This window comes from Pan troglodytes, chromosome 9, assembly GCF_028858775.2.
Source record: "Pan troglodytes isolate AG18354 chromosome 9, NHGRI_mPanTro3-v2.0_pri, whole genome shotgun sequence".
NCBI classification, from domain to species: domain Eukaryota; kingdom Metazoa; phylum Chordata; class Mammalia; order Primates; family Hominidae; genus Pan; species Pan troglodytes.
Window position 1 is genome coordinate 129,502,005 of NC_072407.2, and position 17,313 is coordinate 129,519,317.

Below are 17,313 nucleotides of genomic sequence, written 5' to 3' on the forward strand. Positions count from 1 at the left end.
ATTTATGAGGGCTGTTTTGAATGGGGGGGCTACAGAAGTGCTCTCTGAGTGAATATAATTTGAGGAAGTCTCTGAATGAAGTGAGGGATCACGCCATGTAAAGATTTGAAGGCGGGAGTGGATATTTTCTGCAAAGGAGCTAGCAAATGCAAAGGAGATAATATAGGGCCTTGGAGATCATGATTTTAGGATTATAGTCTATGTGTGAAGGAAAGCTATTGGAGGATTCTTTGCTATTTTGACTATAAAAGGAGTACTCCCATTGCTGTGTGAAGAATAAACTGTAGCAGGACAAAAGTAAAAGTACTTTGGAAAATCCTTAATGCTGGCTCTCAATAAGATACAATTGTAAAGGATATGAAAAGTATTCTTCTTGTGTTCAGGAAATGTTCTGAAGCTTCAACTAACAGGACTTGTTCATGGGTTGGAATATGGGCCAGGAGGGAAAGAGAAATTGTACCTTTTTTTTTGGCCTAAGCAACTAGGTGAATGTAGAGAGCATTTACTGAAATAGAGGAAGCTAGAAGTGAAATCAACTAGAGGGCAGGGTGTGGTTGTGAGAACTGTTTTTGATAAATTAAGTTTCAGGTAAGAAGTACATATATACCTGGAGCTCCAGGGAGAAGTTGGAGATAGAGACATATCTGAGAGTAACTTAAAGCCATGGGTCAGGATGAGATTACTCAGGAAGAGCATTTAGTGGAGAAAAGGAGAGCAAGGAACAAACTTGAGAAATACCAACATCTTTAAGGTCGGTAGGAAAGGGAGGAGGCAGAAAAGAAGACAGAGAAAAAAAAAAGAGCAACGTGATAAGATAGCACCTTCTCTAGGTGGAGAAGCCTAGAAGCCAGGTAAAAAAAGTGTTACAAGAAAGAACATGTGCCGTGATCAATGTTGCTGAGAGGCCAAGGAAGATGAGAATTGAAAATTGACCATTTGGTGTTATAATCTGGATGTAGTTGGTGAACTTGACAAAAGATGGAGTGACATTGACAGAATGGCAGGGAATAAAGTGGAATAAGTCCAAAAAGAGACATTTAGGGTGAGGAAGTACAAATAGTGAGTATAAACCACTCTTCTATGAGCTTTGCTATTAGGGGAATAAAGTTTTCAGGTGGTAAGCGGAGGGGTAGGTGTGTTCTTCTAGTGGACTATATATCACTGTATAAGATAGTGTGCTGCTGGGAATGACCACAAGCACACTAGGGAGTGTCAACTTGATGCATGAGAGAGAGGATATGACTGCAACAGCAAAGGACTTGAGGAGTCTCAAGGAGATGAAGGTACAATGTTCAAGTTGTGGATTTGGCTTTTGTGGGAACAGAGATGGTGCAGTCATTGCAACAGGAAGGAAGGTGGAGTATGGTCCCAATGGAAGGGAGGTTGGTGGATTGGGTGGTGGGAAAATGAAGTCTTTGTCTTATTCAAAGTTTAATCGGAGGATATACTGAAACATTTGCTCTAGAGAGAGCCAAAGAAGGAAATGAGCATATGCAATGTAGTCAGGAAAAATGCTCCCAGGCACATAGCAGCCCTATGTGAAACCCAGATACACAGTTCCTGGAAAACAGTGGGAGCAGATGGGACCAGCCTGACAGGCATCCTCCAGAGAGCAAGATGGAGGGATACCAGGGGAGCTCTTTTTAAGTAAAGGCTGACGTTGAGCCTGCGGCTGATTCACCATCTGCCAACAGGCTCTGCTGTGACAAACCAAAGGGCAATCTTTCCAGGTCTGTGAAGGCAAAATGCTGACTCTAGAAAGTGTGTGTATGTGCGTGTGTACTTGCATCCAAGGGTCCTGTGTGGGAAAGGCTGAGGTACTCTGTCATCATGGGAAAAGAGGAAGACAGAGACTGGAGAGATTTGAGTTCCAGTTCCCTCTCTTTTCCAAACTTGTGTGTGATTTTGGACAAAACCCAAAAAGTTCCCTGAACTTTTGAAACTCGGCTGTAAAAAATAATAATAATAATAATAAAATAAATAAGGGGCTACGCTGCAGCAAACTCCTCCATGAAACCAGCAGTCAAGACTCCATGTCTTTCAGGGATGTCTGAGTTCGTGGGCCACAGTCCAGGCTTGTCCCTCTATTCTTGACAATCACTGTGGTAATGTTTAAGGAAATAGGGTTGCTGGGCTTGTAGGGATCAGCCAAACCACAACACATGGCAAAGCATCGAGAGGAACAACCGTTTTGTGACAACTGTGCTAAAAACAAAACAACAAAACAACCAAGTAGTAGAAAAAGCAAATTTCAGAAGAAGTTTCTTGAAATTAGGAAAAAGTTGTGGCATGCACTCAGGTGTGGCATGCACACAAGGAAGGCTTCCTCCCCTACTGAAAGCTGCTCTCACTATGACAAACAAAAGGGTGGAAATGTGCTTCCAACACATTCACTGGTCATGAAACACAGGAAGAATGTTCAGGAAAAATGGGAACCCGTGAGCAAGTAAAGAAAACTTCCCTTCATACCACCAGGTTGAATGCGAACTTGAATTGCCCTGTCTTATGCTGGCATCATGTTCTTTTTCTGTTGCAAATTGTCTCAATTATAAAGGGAGTGGGGAGGACAGGCATGCAGAAAACTGGCTTTGAAGATCATCTCAGCCAGAAAATGACTTTGCCTTATTTAAGACTCTACATGTATACAGCATTATTTTATTTATGTTTTGTGGTTCAGGGGTCCAAAAACTTCCAGATATTTCTAAGTACTGGAAAGCTAAAATGAAGCCAGGACAGACTAAACAGAAAACAGACTTTTTAAGTTTCTTCAGCCAGAATATTGAGGTTTTTCTATGAGAAACTACATAGAATTTAATTTTCCTCAACTACTTAGAAATTTTTCCTCTTGTTTTATTTTATTTCTTTAATTTTTTACTCTGTCATAAATTTCTTTTGATGCCAAATGAAATGCTGGAGAAAGATCAATAATTTTGAGCTTACAGCATTTTATTGATCTTCTTTTCTCTTTTTTAATTTTTATTTGTCCAAAGGGGGAAAAAACAGAGGAAAGAGGTTAACGGGGGGGAAGGGGGGGAATCGTGATTTTTCTTTACTGTCCTTTTTTCCTCTCTAAAGTGTAGTTCAAACAAAAATTCTCCTGCCAAAGCTGTTAGTAATGGTGCAAATCAAAGCCTCTCCTTGCCTTGTTGGTAAAAGCAGGCATCCGACAGTTGGGTCCAAAGAACAGGCTTTCATTACAGAGGAGACCAGTGCTTTGCTAGCTTCAGAACACTCTGAGAGATAAGGGGATTTCAACTTGGACCCTTTTTTATTTTCTGTACCATTTAATTCTCAAACACATTCCAGAGCATCTTAAAGAGGTTAGGATGCCATTAATGCCTTATTAAGGCGAATCGTGTGATCTTTCTTGGAGGTGTTTAAAAGAAAAAAAGGAATTACTAAAAGAATTTTGATATAATGAATTTAACATTTATGAGGCTCCTTCTATATTTCCAGAAAAGTACCAAAAATATTTCACTCTTATCATAGCAAAATCCCTGGGATAGAGATCACATGACCATGTGACCAATGAAATAGACTTCTGTCTTCCTGTCCCCGCTTCTGTCTACTCACCATCAGTGTCTGCTTTCACTTTAGAGGTGAAAGCTCATGAGGTTTCTTTTAGAAACAGGCAGTCTAGACCTAATGGCTGGAAGGCCTGATGCCATGTTTTCCTGATGGAAAGCACTGGGGAGTGACCTGTCCTGTTGGTAGGCAGTCACCAATCGGGCTCACATTCCTCTCATCCTGCTATGCACTGGCTTCTTTAACCAATTATGATTTGCTTATTGATCACCACAGTTGCAGTCTACAGCATTGAAATTATTCAGAGGTTCTCTCTCTGCACTCAAAGAGGTGCTAGAGTACTGGTTTCTCCCCTTTCACAAATCCAGTATTTCTTGGAGGATTATAATGGTACCTATAAGTGGTGCCTCCCACACCAGCCTCCCAAGTAGCTAGGACTGCAGGCACTTACCACCTGCCTAATTTTTCTGGTTTTGTAGAGACAGGGTCTCACTACATTGCCTAGGCTGGTCTCAAACTCCTAGGTTTCCCAATGTGCTGGAATAACAGGCATGAGCCACCACCTTCAGCCTCTTTAGTTTCTAAAAGCACATGCCACCCTAACTTTGAATCCTTCTAATAAACTCCCTTCTTGCTTAAGGAACTAGAGATGTATTTCCAATATTTGCAATCAAGGGTCTTAAACTAAGTAGCATAAAGTGCAAAGATAGAAAAATATTTACACATGAAGGATACAGGTTCAAAAGAGGTAAGCTCACTGGATGTTGGTTTCAGAACTGGTCTGGAAGCCAATCATAGATATTCAGTGGTTGTTTGAGGAGATCTCTCATTGGCATTGAGCTGAGGGTTGGCAGGAATGTCAGAACATGCTTCTTTGAGCTGTCTCCATGCAGTCTCATTGGGCCATCTTCATTATTGTCTTGATCTTCACCTCCTGGAAATAAAAAAGAACCTTTCTCAATGTCCCCAAGACTTAGCGAAGTCCAGACCATACTGTGTTGACCACATTTCATTTCTTTTGTCCTTTTTCTAGAGTGTCCTATGGGAGTTCTATTTTTACCCTACTCCCAATCCTCTGGTCAAGGGACTAACCCTTGACCAATACCTTCCAGTCAAGGTTTCTCTAGGACCTATCTTTGGCCTTTTCTGAAAGCTAGTTGTTTCCTGTGGCAAGGCTCAGCTTTTCACCAGGAGCTCTAAGTCAGTGTCTATAATTAAATTCCCCAGTGACTTTGAGTCTTTAGGTGGTGGGCATAATTTTGAACTGACCTTTTCTCTTATAGCCATAGTCAAAGAGAGATGCTCCTCATCCCTCAGTAGCAGTGCAATATGTCAGTTAAGAATACACAATCTAGAATGGGTTGCTTGAGTTCAAACCTTAGCCCTACCGCTTGGAAGCAGAAGAGAAGAAATGTCTAAATTTCTCTTCTGTAAAACAGGGATGATACTATAGCCCAGTAACTGGGAAACTTTTTCTAAAAGAATCAGATAATACATATTTTAAGCTTTGCAGCCAAGAGGTGTAATGGAGGATATTATGTAGGTACTTATTTAACCATTTAAAAGGTAACCATTTAAAAATGTAAAAAGTATTCCTAGCTCACAAACTGTAGTAAAACAGGCAGCTATCTGGTTTCACGGGCTGTAGTTTGCTGACCTCTGAGGCTCATTTCATTAGATTGTTGTGAAAATTAAATCTGTTACCATTTTCTAAGTTAGGAGATAATTCCCAACAGACAGTAAGCATTTAGCAAGAGTACCTCCCTGATTCCTTCTCTCGTGAATAAAATAAAATCAATTTATAACAAGTAAGAAAAACATATGATTCTCTTTGGCCCATTTTTTAAGCTTCTCCTCTTGCCTTGGCACATCATGTGTAGTGCCTAATTTTAATAGTTTTATCATAGGTTTGTGGTAACTCTAGCTCTCCTCCTTCTTTCAACAACAATTAATTGCTCTCCTGTCTCTCTTTTTCTTAAAAAAAAAATCTTATTCTATATTATGTATGCATTAGGCTACCTCAAGTCTCCTTATTTTAAAATATGGATGTGGTCATCCAGGAGACCTTTACTAACCCTTAAAACGTTCTTTCTCACACACTCAATAATCTTGACGAAAACTTACTTACATGCCTGGGATTATATATCCCCTATCTGACTTTTGCCATTGTGAGTTGGTCATTATAACCAGAGAAATGACTAGTTTCCTGATTAGGGAGGTGCCACATAAATGAATAGGTATTTTAAGAAAGGTCACAGATGCATTTGTCTCTTAAATCTTATTTATTTGTGTAATCTTAAATATCTACTTTCCATGTTCCTCTGTGACAGCAATTAACGTTCAATGACAGCGGTCAATCTTACATTTTTCTTACAAACACTATCTTCCCCAACTATTTCTAGGTAGAAAAAACGTGCATCATATTATCAGACTGACCACTGGATCATCGGCAGGGGCAATTTCAAGTTATAGATATTGACCTTCCTCAAAATGAATAGTAGTTACTAGGGACAGAAATCCATGTGCTATCTCCTTGTCAGAGCATCAACCTCTCAGCACCCCCGCCTCCTTATTCTTAGCTGCAGGAATGCCAGGTGGCTCTGAATTTCTGTGGCTTCTGCAATGTTTCAGCCATGGTTTCAACAAGCAACAACAGTGAGACTGACTTCCAGAAGAGATGTATTTTATAGATGGAGAAATTAAGGCTCAGAGACGTGAAATGACTTAACTGAGGATGCTTTGAAGTTACTGAGTGGAGATGTAAATTCAATGCTATCTGACCATGAAGCCCAAAGGCTAAACTATTTTCGCTGTGCTATCCAGTCTCCCTCTAAAAACACTCACTGGGGCCAAGCACTAAGCTACTATTTTCCATGGTTAGCGGTTGAGTTCAGTGATGACTCAGCTGGCATGAAGCAAACCTGAGATTGAATAGGCAGTAACTAGAATTGGTCAAAATTGTGAATAGGGTGAAAATATGGGCTCAGTCACAGAGGATCAAAGGTCTGGCTGGGATGAGGTCAGGCATCTGGATTTATGTGAGACAGACATGAATATAAATGTCAACTCTATTACTTCAAAGTTTTATTAGCTAAGTTACTTCATGCCTCTGAGATGCCATTTCCCTGAAAAATGATGATAATATCTGCCTCATAAAATTAGTAAGTAACAGTTTATGAAAATCACTTTACACAATCCTTGGCTCTCCAATAAGTGTCCAATAAATGGCAATTTCTATTGTTAGTCCATCAATTGCTAAAGTTCTGTTGGTGTCTTCATTATTGAGCCTACATGCCTTGGGATTGGACTTAGATAAGGAACTGTATTTTCCATGTTTTGGGTGAATTCTCTTCAATAAAGTCATTCTCTGGGGCTCATTCTCTGGGTATGACTACCGGAAAACTAGATTTCAGCCAGGTGTTCTTTGAGCCAAGTCATTATCTTCAAGGCAAAAGAGCAGCTTGATAGGAAATGCTCCTAAAGAAAGTCAGTTGAGTAAGAAAGCAAACTGTCTCCATACCACGAAGATAGGTTCTTAGGTAAACCCACCACTAAGAATCTTTTTAAAGAAATCATCTCCTAATGACCTCTTATCAGGTATTCATATGCTATGTGGTTACAAATGAATTACTTCTACCTACATATTTCTGTTCTTGTTTAAAAAATCTCTATCTTGTTTCTGAGTCACCTCCAAAATTTTCGATATTTTAAAAGTGCATTGGTATTTATATTTCTTAAATTTTATTTTTTCTTTTAAAGACTGCTTGGATGTAAAATGTTATTTTGTCCTTGATTCTGTATTTGCACTTACACTGATCATACTCAAAAACAGAGGGATCTATTTATTTAACAGTGATTTATTAAGCATGTATAATATGTGTGTGTGTATTTATATATATGCCAGATAGGGGACCCTGGGCTGGCATACAAGTGAATAAGACAAAGACCCTGCCCTCTGAGAGCATACATCCCAGTGGAGCCTGTTTATGAGTCTCTAGATCCATTATATATTAACCTTTCTAAACAACTAATAGGGAGACATAGCGCTGTCTCGTAATTCTATCTAAAATTATTCTAACTATATTATGATTATTATGGATTAAGTGCTATAAAATAAAAGTTAATTCATTTTTTGTGTATCTAACTATGCACAAGGCACCTGGGCAACACACCAATTATGAAATGTAAACGTTAGCTATACCTACTATGCATTCTAATTGGACAGAACAAACATAAACACAGGGGTAAACAACATCACAGTCAAATAATAATTTAAGCAATGCTAAGAAAACTTGTCATGGGGGTTTGTACCTCTACAGGCTCATTACCTAGAGACTTTCTGTGAATTCACAGAGTGAATAAGGAGCAGACAACGCAATTTTTGTTTCTGCTGCTTTTTTCTTGCACTGTAAGAGCAGAAAAAAAAAATCTTAGGAAATAAAGCCCTCTCTTCTCCTTTCTTTGTAAAAACCTGTGATGACCTCTCTTCCAATCAGGAAAGAGTTTCCCTTGGCAACCATATCACTTATCATCCTTCCCAACACAGGTCTGTAAATAAAAGTTATTTTGAAGAGAGCAACTAAAGATTACTCTCTAACAAACCATTTGCTTTATCTTACTCCAAATTAGATGGTGGCATGGGCTCTTATTTAAAAGAAATACATTTCTGATCCATTATAAACATTTTGAGAAATAGTTTGAATAATTTAAAAACACATTTACATAAGAATTAGTGATGCCCTTTAATATGGTAACTTGAAACCCTCAAAGTCTTTTATTTTTAATCCTTTGGGTTCGATTCATCAAATATAACCTCATTCTGGCTTTAGATATAATTGAGGACAAATGATGAAATCAAGCAGAATAGCATGGCCTCATAAGTCATAGTTAAATACATATAATTAAAATGTATCTAAACAGTATGCAAAACAGTTTGAAAAGAGGAAAATAAAATATCTTCTCTAAATCCAAGTAACCCTTATAGGCAGAAACATGGTGAGACTGATATTATCATCGATATAGTCTTGAATCTGGTCTAATTTATATTTTAAAATATCAGTTGCAACATATAGAGAGGTTTAATGATTTTTAAGAACATACTGTTTTAACAACACATGCTACTTATTCCACACCAATGGGATGCAGAATTATATTTAATAACCACTACCTTGGGCTGTATTGTAGAACTCATCTATGAAAAAAACACTGCATCAGCTAGCTTTTGCTGGAGATATCTTGCTGGATGAAGTTGCTCTAGGGCTACCTGAAATGCTGCTGGCTTTGCCTTCTTTTCCCAGTGAATGGAAGAAAGGGTCCTAGCAGGTATTTTAAGAATGTGTGAACAATTCCTTTCATTTTTGTATTTCCTTTACTTTTCACTCACTCAGAGCTGCACCATGACAAATGTTCCCCTTGCTTCTTGAAGAGCTGAATATGCAACAGTTATTATATGGAATGAAAATCTAAAAAAAAATTTCTGCTCAACGCTGGAGTGTTTGAGGAGTTGCAAAATGAATGGAATTTTTATGCATCTCAGTAAATGACTTTGCTTGCAATTAAAACAAACCTGAGAAGTCATGTCTCCCTGTGGTGAGAACCTCCTTCCTTTTCAGAGAGGCTCACTGTGGGGCAGACAAGGCTTTCGGGTTCCCCAAGTGACTGTATTTCTTTATGAATCCACAGCAAATCATTAACAAACTCACAATCCCAGTCCCTTAAAATAGTAACTGGTTTTTTTTTGTTGTTTTTTGTTTTGTTTTGTTTTGTTTTTGCTTCACTACAATGTCATTATTCAATCTAACACCTTTCTCAGCTGATTACAATGTCAGATTGCTTTTACCATTCCTTTCACCTGAAAAAGAAGGTGATATTGGAAACACATTTTTTATGCAAATTAGAAGCTGTCACCACTCTTACTGCTATAAGAGAGACTTCTATGGAACTTTAGGGGCAGGAGATCAAGGAATTGAGACCCACTGCATCTTTACTTGTGGCAGTTGGGACATGTCTGGAAAGTAGAGAGCTGCAGGCCTCTTGCTGACATTTTATGATTCCTGAGAGAATTACTTTGGACCTTTCTGCCAAATCTATTTCACCATATAACAATAGGTCCTACTTGTGTTTCATGCTTCCAGTATTTCTTTCATCAGTTCCACCTTTGAGTTCCCATGAGAGGTTTCCATTTATTCATTAAATCAGCAAATATTATTGAGCTCCCGCTATGTGTCAGATACAGTGCAAAGAGCTGAGGATATCATGGTAACTAAAGTAAATATATCTGATCCACAAAAACCTTCCATTTAATGAAAGTAAGCAATAGATATCAAATTTTATGTAAAATTATAACTGCGATTCATGCTTATAATAGAGGCTTAAAATTGTGCTTTAGAAGTGTTTTGTTAATAGATAAATAGATCAATGCAGCAGAATAGAGAACACAGAAATAGACACACATACATATAGTCAACTGATCTTTGACAAAGGACCAAAGGCAATTCAATAGAGAAAAGATAGTCTTTTCAACAAATGGTGCTGGAACAACTGGGCATCCACATGCAAAAAAAAAAAAAAAAAAAAAAATCTAGACACAGACCTCATACCCTTCACAAAAATTAACTCTGTGTTTAATTTTATGTGTCAACTTTACTGAGCTAAGGGATGCCCAGATAGGTGGGAAAACATTAATTCTGAGTGTGTTTGTGAGGATATTCCAGAAGAGATTGAGTTCATAGACTGAGCATAGAAGATTGCCCTCACCAATGTGGACAGATATCATCCAATCCTTTGACAGCCCAAATAGAACAGAAAGGCAGAGCAAGAGTGAATTTGCTCTATCTCGGTTTGAGCTGGGACATCCATCTACTCCTGCCTTCAGACACTGGCACTCCTTGTTCCCAGGCCTTCAGACTCATACTGGGATTTACATTATTGCCACACTCCCTCCCTGCCCCATTCTCAGGCCTTTGGACTCTGATCGAATTATGCCACTGGCTTTCCTTATTCTCCAGCTTGTAGATAGGAGCTTGTGGAATTTGCCAGCCTCCATAATCATGTGAGCCAATGCCTATAATAAAGCCCCTCATATATATACGTCTATAACTATATCTAAATTTAATCTATATGTATCTATTTCCTATCAGTGTTGGTTCTCTGAAGAAACCTAATTAATACAAAGTATATAATAAACCTAAATGTGAACTGTAAAACTACAAAACTCCTAGAACCTAACGTTGGAGAGAATCTAAGTGACCTTCAGCATGGCAATAGTTTTCTAGATACAATACCAAAGCCTTGATTCATAAAAGAAATAATTGATAAGTTGGATTTCATTAGAACTAAAAAGTTATGTTATTTTAAGACATAGTGAAAGAATAAGAAGAAAAGACACAGAGTGGGAGAAAATATTTTGCAAAAGGCACATCTCATAAAGGACTTTTATTATACAAAATATATAAAGTACTCTTAAATGCAACAATAAGAAAATGAATCACCCAACTAAAAAATGGGCAAAAGACCTGAACAGAAACCTCACCAAAGAAAATATACACATGGCAATAAGCACGTGAAAAGATGCTTAACATTATATGTCATTAGGAGACTGAAAATTAGAACACCTGTAAGACACTACTACACACCTATTAGACTGACCAAAATACTAACACTGAAAACAACAACTACTAGCAAGGATGTAGAACAACAGAAATTCTCATTTCCTACTGGAATACAAAATGATATAGCCACTTTGGAAGACAGTTTAGCAGTTTCTTACAAAATTAAACACATTCTTACTATACAACCCAGCAATTACAGTCCCAGGTATTGATCTAAATGATTTGAAAACTTAGGTCTACACAGAAATATGCACTTGAATGTTTCAGGTGCTTTCTACATTACTGTAAAAACTTAGAAGCAACCAAAGTGTTATTCAGTAGGTAAATGGATAAATCAACCATGATATCTTCAGACTGTGGATTATTATCCAACTCTAAAAGTAAATGAGCTTTTAGATCATGAGGAAAAATCTTAAGTGCATATTACTAAGTGAAAGAAGCCAATCTGAAAAGACTATGTAGTGTATGAACCCAACTATATGCCATTCTAGAGAAGGTAAAACCATGGAGAAAGTAAAAAAGTCAGTTGTTGCCAAGAGTTGGAGTGGAGGGAAGAATGAATGGGGAAACACAGAGTATTTTTAGGCAGTAAAACTGTTCTGTTTGATAGTATAATGGTAGATGCATGTCATTGTACATTTGTCAAAATTCATAAAATGTACAACACCAAGAGTACAACCTAATACAAAATATGAACTTTAGGTGATAATGGTGTGTCAATGTAAATGTATTGATTAGAGCAAATGTTTCACTCTGATATAGAATGTTGAAAGTGGGGGAAGCTGTGGTGGTGGGTAGGGTGTATATAAGAACTCTGTATTTTCTGGTCAATTTTTCCATGAACCCAAGACTGCTCTAAAAATAAATTATATTAAGAAATGTTTTTGTTACTAAAAAGAGGTATACACAATAGTATAGCTGTGTATAATCAGGAAAAACACTTTCAGAATTGTGGGATAAGGACCTCTGAAAAGTCTCTTCTTCATAAAGCAACAAAAATACTGGCGAATATTATCAAACTCAGCTTTGTTAGAACTGTAAAGATTAACAAAGGCATATAACAATCTGAACAATGCTTATTCAAGAAAAATTATTGACTCTCAGTAAGAACAGCAAATTTTGTTGTGTTTTAACTTGACTAATTCTCATTCTCTTTTCCCAGTTCTGTAGTTCCCTTGAAAATTTATAGTATTAATAGTAGCCTTGTAACTATGGTAGCTATGAAAATCAGCAGCCTAGAAGCTGTAGGAACAGGAAGGACATATTTGGAGCTCTCAAAATTTTTATCTCCCATGAATTATCACTATTTTACCCGCTTAGAAGCTCCATTAAAAATTTCATACACAGGAACTGCCTTTACTTGACTTGATTTAAAACTTACTCCGTGTGAATCACCTTATTCTTGAGCATGTGTCAAGAACAATCAGTGGCAATTATTTACCATTGCATCTGCCTGAGGCTATAATACAAGTTGGCAAAACAAAAGTTTACTAAAAATCTTAAAAGATAAACCTGTTGGATAAGGTATTAATTAGAGTTTTAAAGCTGGGCATCTACAAAAAGAATGTGCAAGTGCAGATATTACAAGTTTCCAGAAAAGACATGAGAAAACTCTAATTTCTCATCTCTGGCTGATTTTGGGGCTCCAAGCAGGCAGAGATTTAAGATGAAGATGGAATTACAAAGTCCCTACTGAAGTATTGAAGGTGTGCCCTGACACACAGAGTCCTTTGGCAAGGGCTGGGAGACTTATTGGCTCAAGAAATGTTAGGAGATATTTGTCTAGTTATTAACTAAGCACTAAGCTAAACAAGCAAAAATGCCTGATATAAATCCTACCTTATCAATAAATGTAAATGGACTAAACACTCTAATAAAAAGGCAGAATGACAGAATGGATTTTTTAAAAATCCAACTATGTGCTTTCTACTTTATACTTTATATTCCAAGACAAAAATATATTGAAAACAAGAGGATGGAAAAAGATATGTCATGCAAACAGCAACCACAGAGAGCTTGGTGGCTATGCTAATATCAAACAAAATAGACTTTAAGACAAATTATTACTAGAAACAAAGGAGAACATTTCTCAATAATAAACATGTCAATTCTATGTATTAGTTTGTTTTCATGCTGCTAATAAGGACATAGCTGAGATTTGGTAATTTATAAAGAAAAAGAGGTTTAATGAACTCAGCATTCCACATAGCTGGGGAGGCCTCACAATCATGGAGGAAAACAAAGGAAGGCCAAAGTCTTGTCTTACATGGCAGCAGGCAAGAGGGAGTGTGCAGGGAAACTGCCTTTTGTAAGACAACCAGATCTCATGAGATTTTTCACTATCACTAGAACAGCACAGGAAAAACCCGCCCCCATGATTCAATTACCTCCTACCAGGTCCCTCCCACGACACATGGGAATTATGGAAACTGCAATTCAAGATGAGATTTGGGTGGGGACACAGCCCAACCATACCAACCTATAAGGAAGACATAATAATTATAAATATATATGCAGCTAACAACAAAGTCCCCAGATACAGGAAACTAGGAATGATAGAAATAAAAGTAGCAATAGGTCATTCAATAATAACAGTTACAGACTCCAATTTCCCATTCTCAGTAATAGGTAGAATAATGAGGCAGAAAACGAGGAAATAGAGGACTTGAACAGCACTATAAAAAAACTAGACCTAAAAGACATCTAAAACAATCCACTCAGCAACAGTAAAATACACATTTTCCTCAAGTGCACACAAAACATTCTTCAGGATAGTCTAGATGTTAGGCCACAAAATAAACTTTAATAAATTTGAAATGATTAATTATACAATGTTCTCTGACTACAAGGGATTAAAATTAAAAATCATTAACAAGAAGAAATTAGGAAGATATACAAATATACAAAATCAAACAACACATTATTAAATAAGCAATGAATCAAATACAAAATTACAACAAAATTAGAAAATACATTGAGATGAATGAAAATGAAAGCACGTATAACAGCATCATCTGAGATGCTGCTAAAGCAGTGTTTATAGGGAAATTTATAGCTGCAACTGCTTATGCTAAAAAAGAAGAAAGATCTCAAATTAATAACCTAATTTTTTGCTCTTATTCTCTAGAGAAAAAAAAAACATCAAATTAAACCTAAGCAAGTTGAAGGAAAAAAATATTAAACATGAGAGTAAAAATAAAATAGAGAATAAAAAATAAGAGTAACATAAATGAAATACAGTTATTTTCTTTGAAAAGATCAATACAATCAATGAAACTTTAGCTAGAGTGACAAAAATGGTAGAAGGCTCAAATTACTAAAGTTAAGAATGAAAGTAGGAGGGTTCCTTCTAATAATCTTACAGAAAGAACAAAGTGTGAGGAAATACTATCAACAATTGCCTGACAACAAATCAGATAATGTGGATATCCACGTACAAAAGACATAGGTAAATAGAGACACACAAGTAAATCTACAATAAGTAAAGAAGTTAAACTAGAAATCAGAAATTTCCCATGAAAAATAGGTCAGGCTTAGATATTAAGTTATTGCAAAGGTAATTGTGGTTTTCGCCATGACTTTCAGTGGCAAAACCTAACTACTTTTGCACCAACCTAATAGTTTCACTGGTAAATTCTAGTAGAGGTTTAAATAAGAATTAACATCAATACTTTGCAGACTCTTCCAAAAATTAGAAGAGACACTCCCCAACTCATTCTGTGAAACCAATATTACCCTGATTCCAAAACCAGACAGTCAACACAGGTAAGAAAAACCAGACTATGACCCCCAATGAACATAAAGTGATATATGCTACGACAGGGATGAACCTTGACAACATTACGCTAAGTGAAAGAAGCTGGTCACCAAAGGCCATGTGTTGTGTAGCTCCTTTTATCTGAAATGTTAAGAATAGGCAAATCCATGGAGACAAAACGTAGATTAATGGTTGCTATGGGCTGAAGGGAGGGGACAACTGGGAGTGATTGCTAATGAGTAGGGTGTTTCTAGGGATTAATGAAAACATTCCAAAATTAGATAGTGTTCATGGTTGTACAACTCTGCGTATTTACTAAATACTGAATTGTATGTTTTAAAAAGATGCATTTTATGATCTGTGAATTATAGCTCAATAAGGCTGTTAAATATTTTATAGTGTGTATCATCAAGAGATTTGACTACAGTCAGTAACCATCCTGATTTACCTGAAATATGTCTTTCCTAAGACTTGGAGCTTCTAGCAGTAAAACTGGGAAGATCCCAGGCAAACAGGGATGGGTTGGTCACTCTGACCCAAGAGAGGAGCGTCTGAATTTAGATTTCAAGGACAGGAAGGAAATTAGTAGATGAAGTTGGGGAGAGAATTGTATATAGCAAGGCCTTGTGGGAAGACAGAGGAATAGTTTAAGGGACTGAAAGAAGAAATAATGGCTGAGGGCTGGGTAAGCCGAGGCTGGAGGAAGGCAGTAGGGTTCAGACTCTTACAGGGGATAGTGAAGACCCTAAGAATTTATATATCTGGTTCCTCAACTACAAAACAGTCTCCACGGGAACATAGATGGGGGTCTTCTTTGGTGTCTGGGGTAGGTAGTGCCTGGCACCAGGGAGACGCACAGCCGATGCCTGGAGACTCTCTAGTAAGTCCAATATCTGGGTTTCTGGCCTGTGGCTCACGATGTGCAAATAGATGTTCTGCTATTTCCAGCTTCCTGGCTCCGTTTTCTTTTCTTGTCTTTTCTTTTTTTTTTTTTTTTTTTTCCTGCTTTGCCTGTTACCTGTCAGCTGCAATGACTAGACTCAACTTCACAGAGCTGAGAGAGCCCAGACGGGTGCTACTCAAAAGTGAGGACACCAAATGGATGACTGTGCTCTCAAAGGAGGAAAGTGACAACCAGAGCTAAGAGTTTTTGGCTTCTAATTAAGTAACTTATGCCTGAGACTGGCAACAGCTTATCTGTTCCCCGCACCTCCCTTCCATTAACATATGCTTGCCTCGCCTGCCTTTTCCTGCCTGTCAGGGTGGCAGCACCTTGTGTTGTCAGGAGGCCAAAAGCAGCTCCTTGGTAGCAAGTTGAGAAGATCCATATGTCAGTGGAAACATAGCAGAGACAGACAGGGAAAAGACCAGAAAGACGGAGAGGAGCAGAGGCAGGTAAAGGAACTGAAATTAGGGGAAAGAAGGAGAGTAAAGGGGAGAGAATGCAAGAAATTCTAGGGTGTTCACAGCAAAAGGCGAAAGAGGCCCATGGAAATAAGTCATGAGGAATGGAAAAAGCTACAAAAACACTCAGGGAAGATGAGACATACAAAGAGAAGAGCTATCTTTCTAGTTAGAAGAATGTCTCAAATCTTTGCCCCTGCTGAGCTCCAAATACACGCAGCCCAATCACTAAAATGTTCATGAGTTCACCAGGCAGTCTTGGAAATTGCTGATGAGCCCTACATCAGAGCAACCAAACAAAAATCATACTCTTCTCCCTTAAAACAGTGCCTTCAATGCTGCTTTCTTCCTCTCTGTCCAATTATCCTATTTGCACTCAAAAGGAACGTTGTACTTGAAGGCATATTAGAAAATATTTATTTAGAATGCTATTTACCACATTGTGCCAAGGTGACAAGGGTAGGTAATAAATAGGGACACTTTCTTTAGAAAAAGAAAAAAGAAAATTTAAGTGGTAGCATCAAAGGCAGCATTTCTATTTCCAAACAGAAGAAAATAACCTTATAATGAGGAGTCATAGAGAGAACTGAAGATGCTGCTGTTACTACATATCCATCTTCAAAACCTTATTGTTCTAGTTGAAAGGGAGAGTGCAGGAGATGGAGGGAGTCAGTAAATTAGAAGAAAGGAGGAAAGTATAAATAAGTTATTCTCCCTTAAAGGCACATAGGCGAGATGAAATTCATATTTTAAAACGGGATCTTTCTGCTGTTATTAAAAGTTAAAGAACTTTGCAAAGCAGCTAAATTACTTTGTACCGTTTATTCTCTTAGCTTACTCTCTCCATTTCAATTTGTAGCAGGAGACAAGAGAGGAGGAGAGGGGGTCAGTTTTTCTTTGATTTTTGCTTGTCTTATCAAGTTCCTTGTATTTGTTTTCTATCCTTGTGCATTTTCATCTACACTCACACATTCTCTTTTGGGGTAGATCACATTTGCTTAATTTTCTTTTTATTGC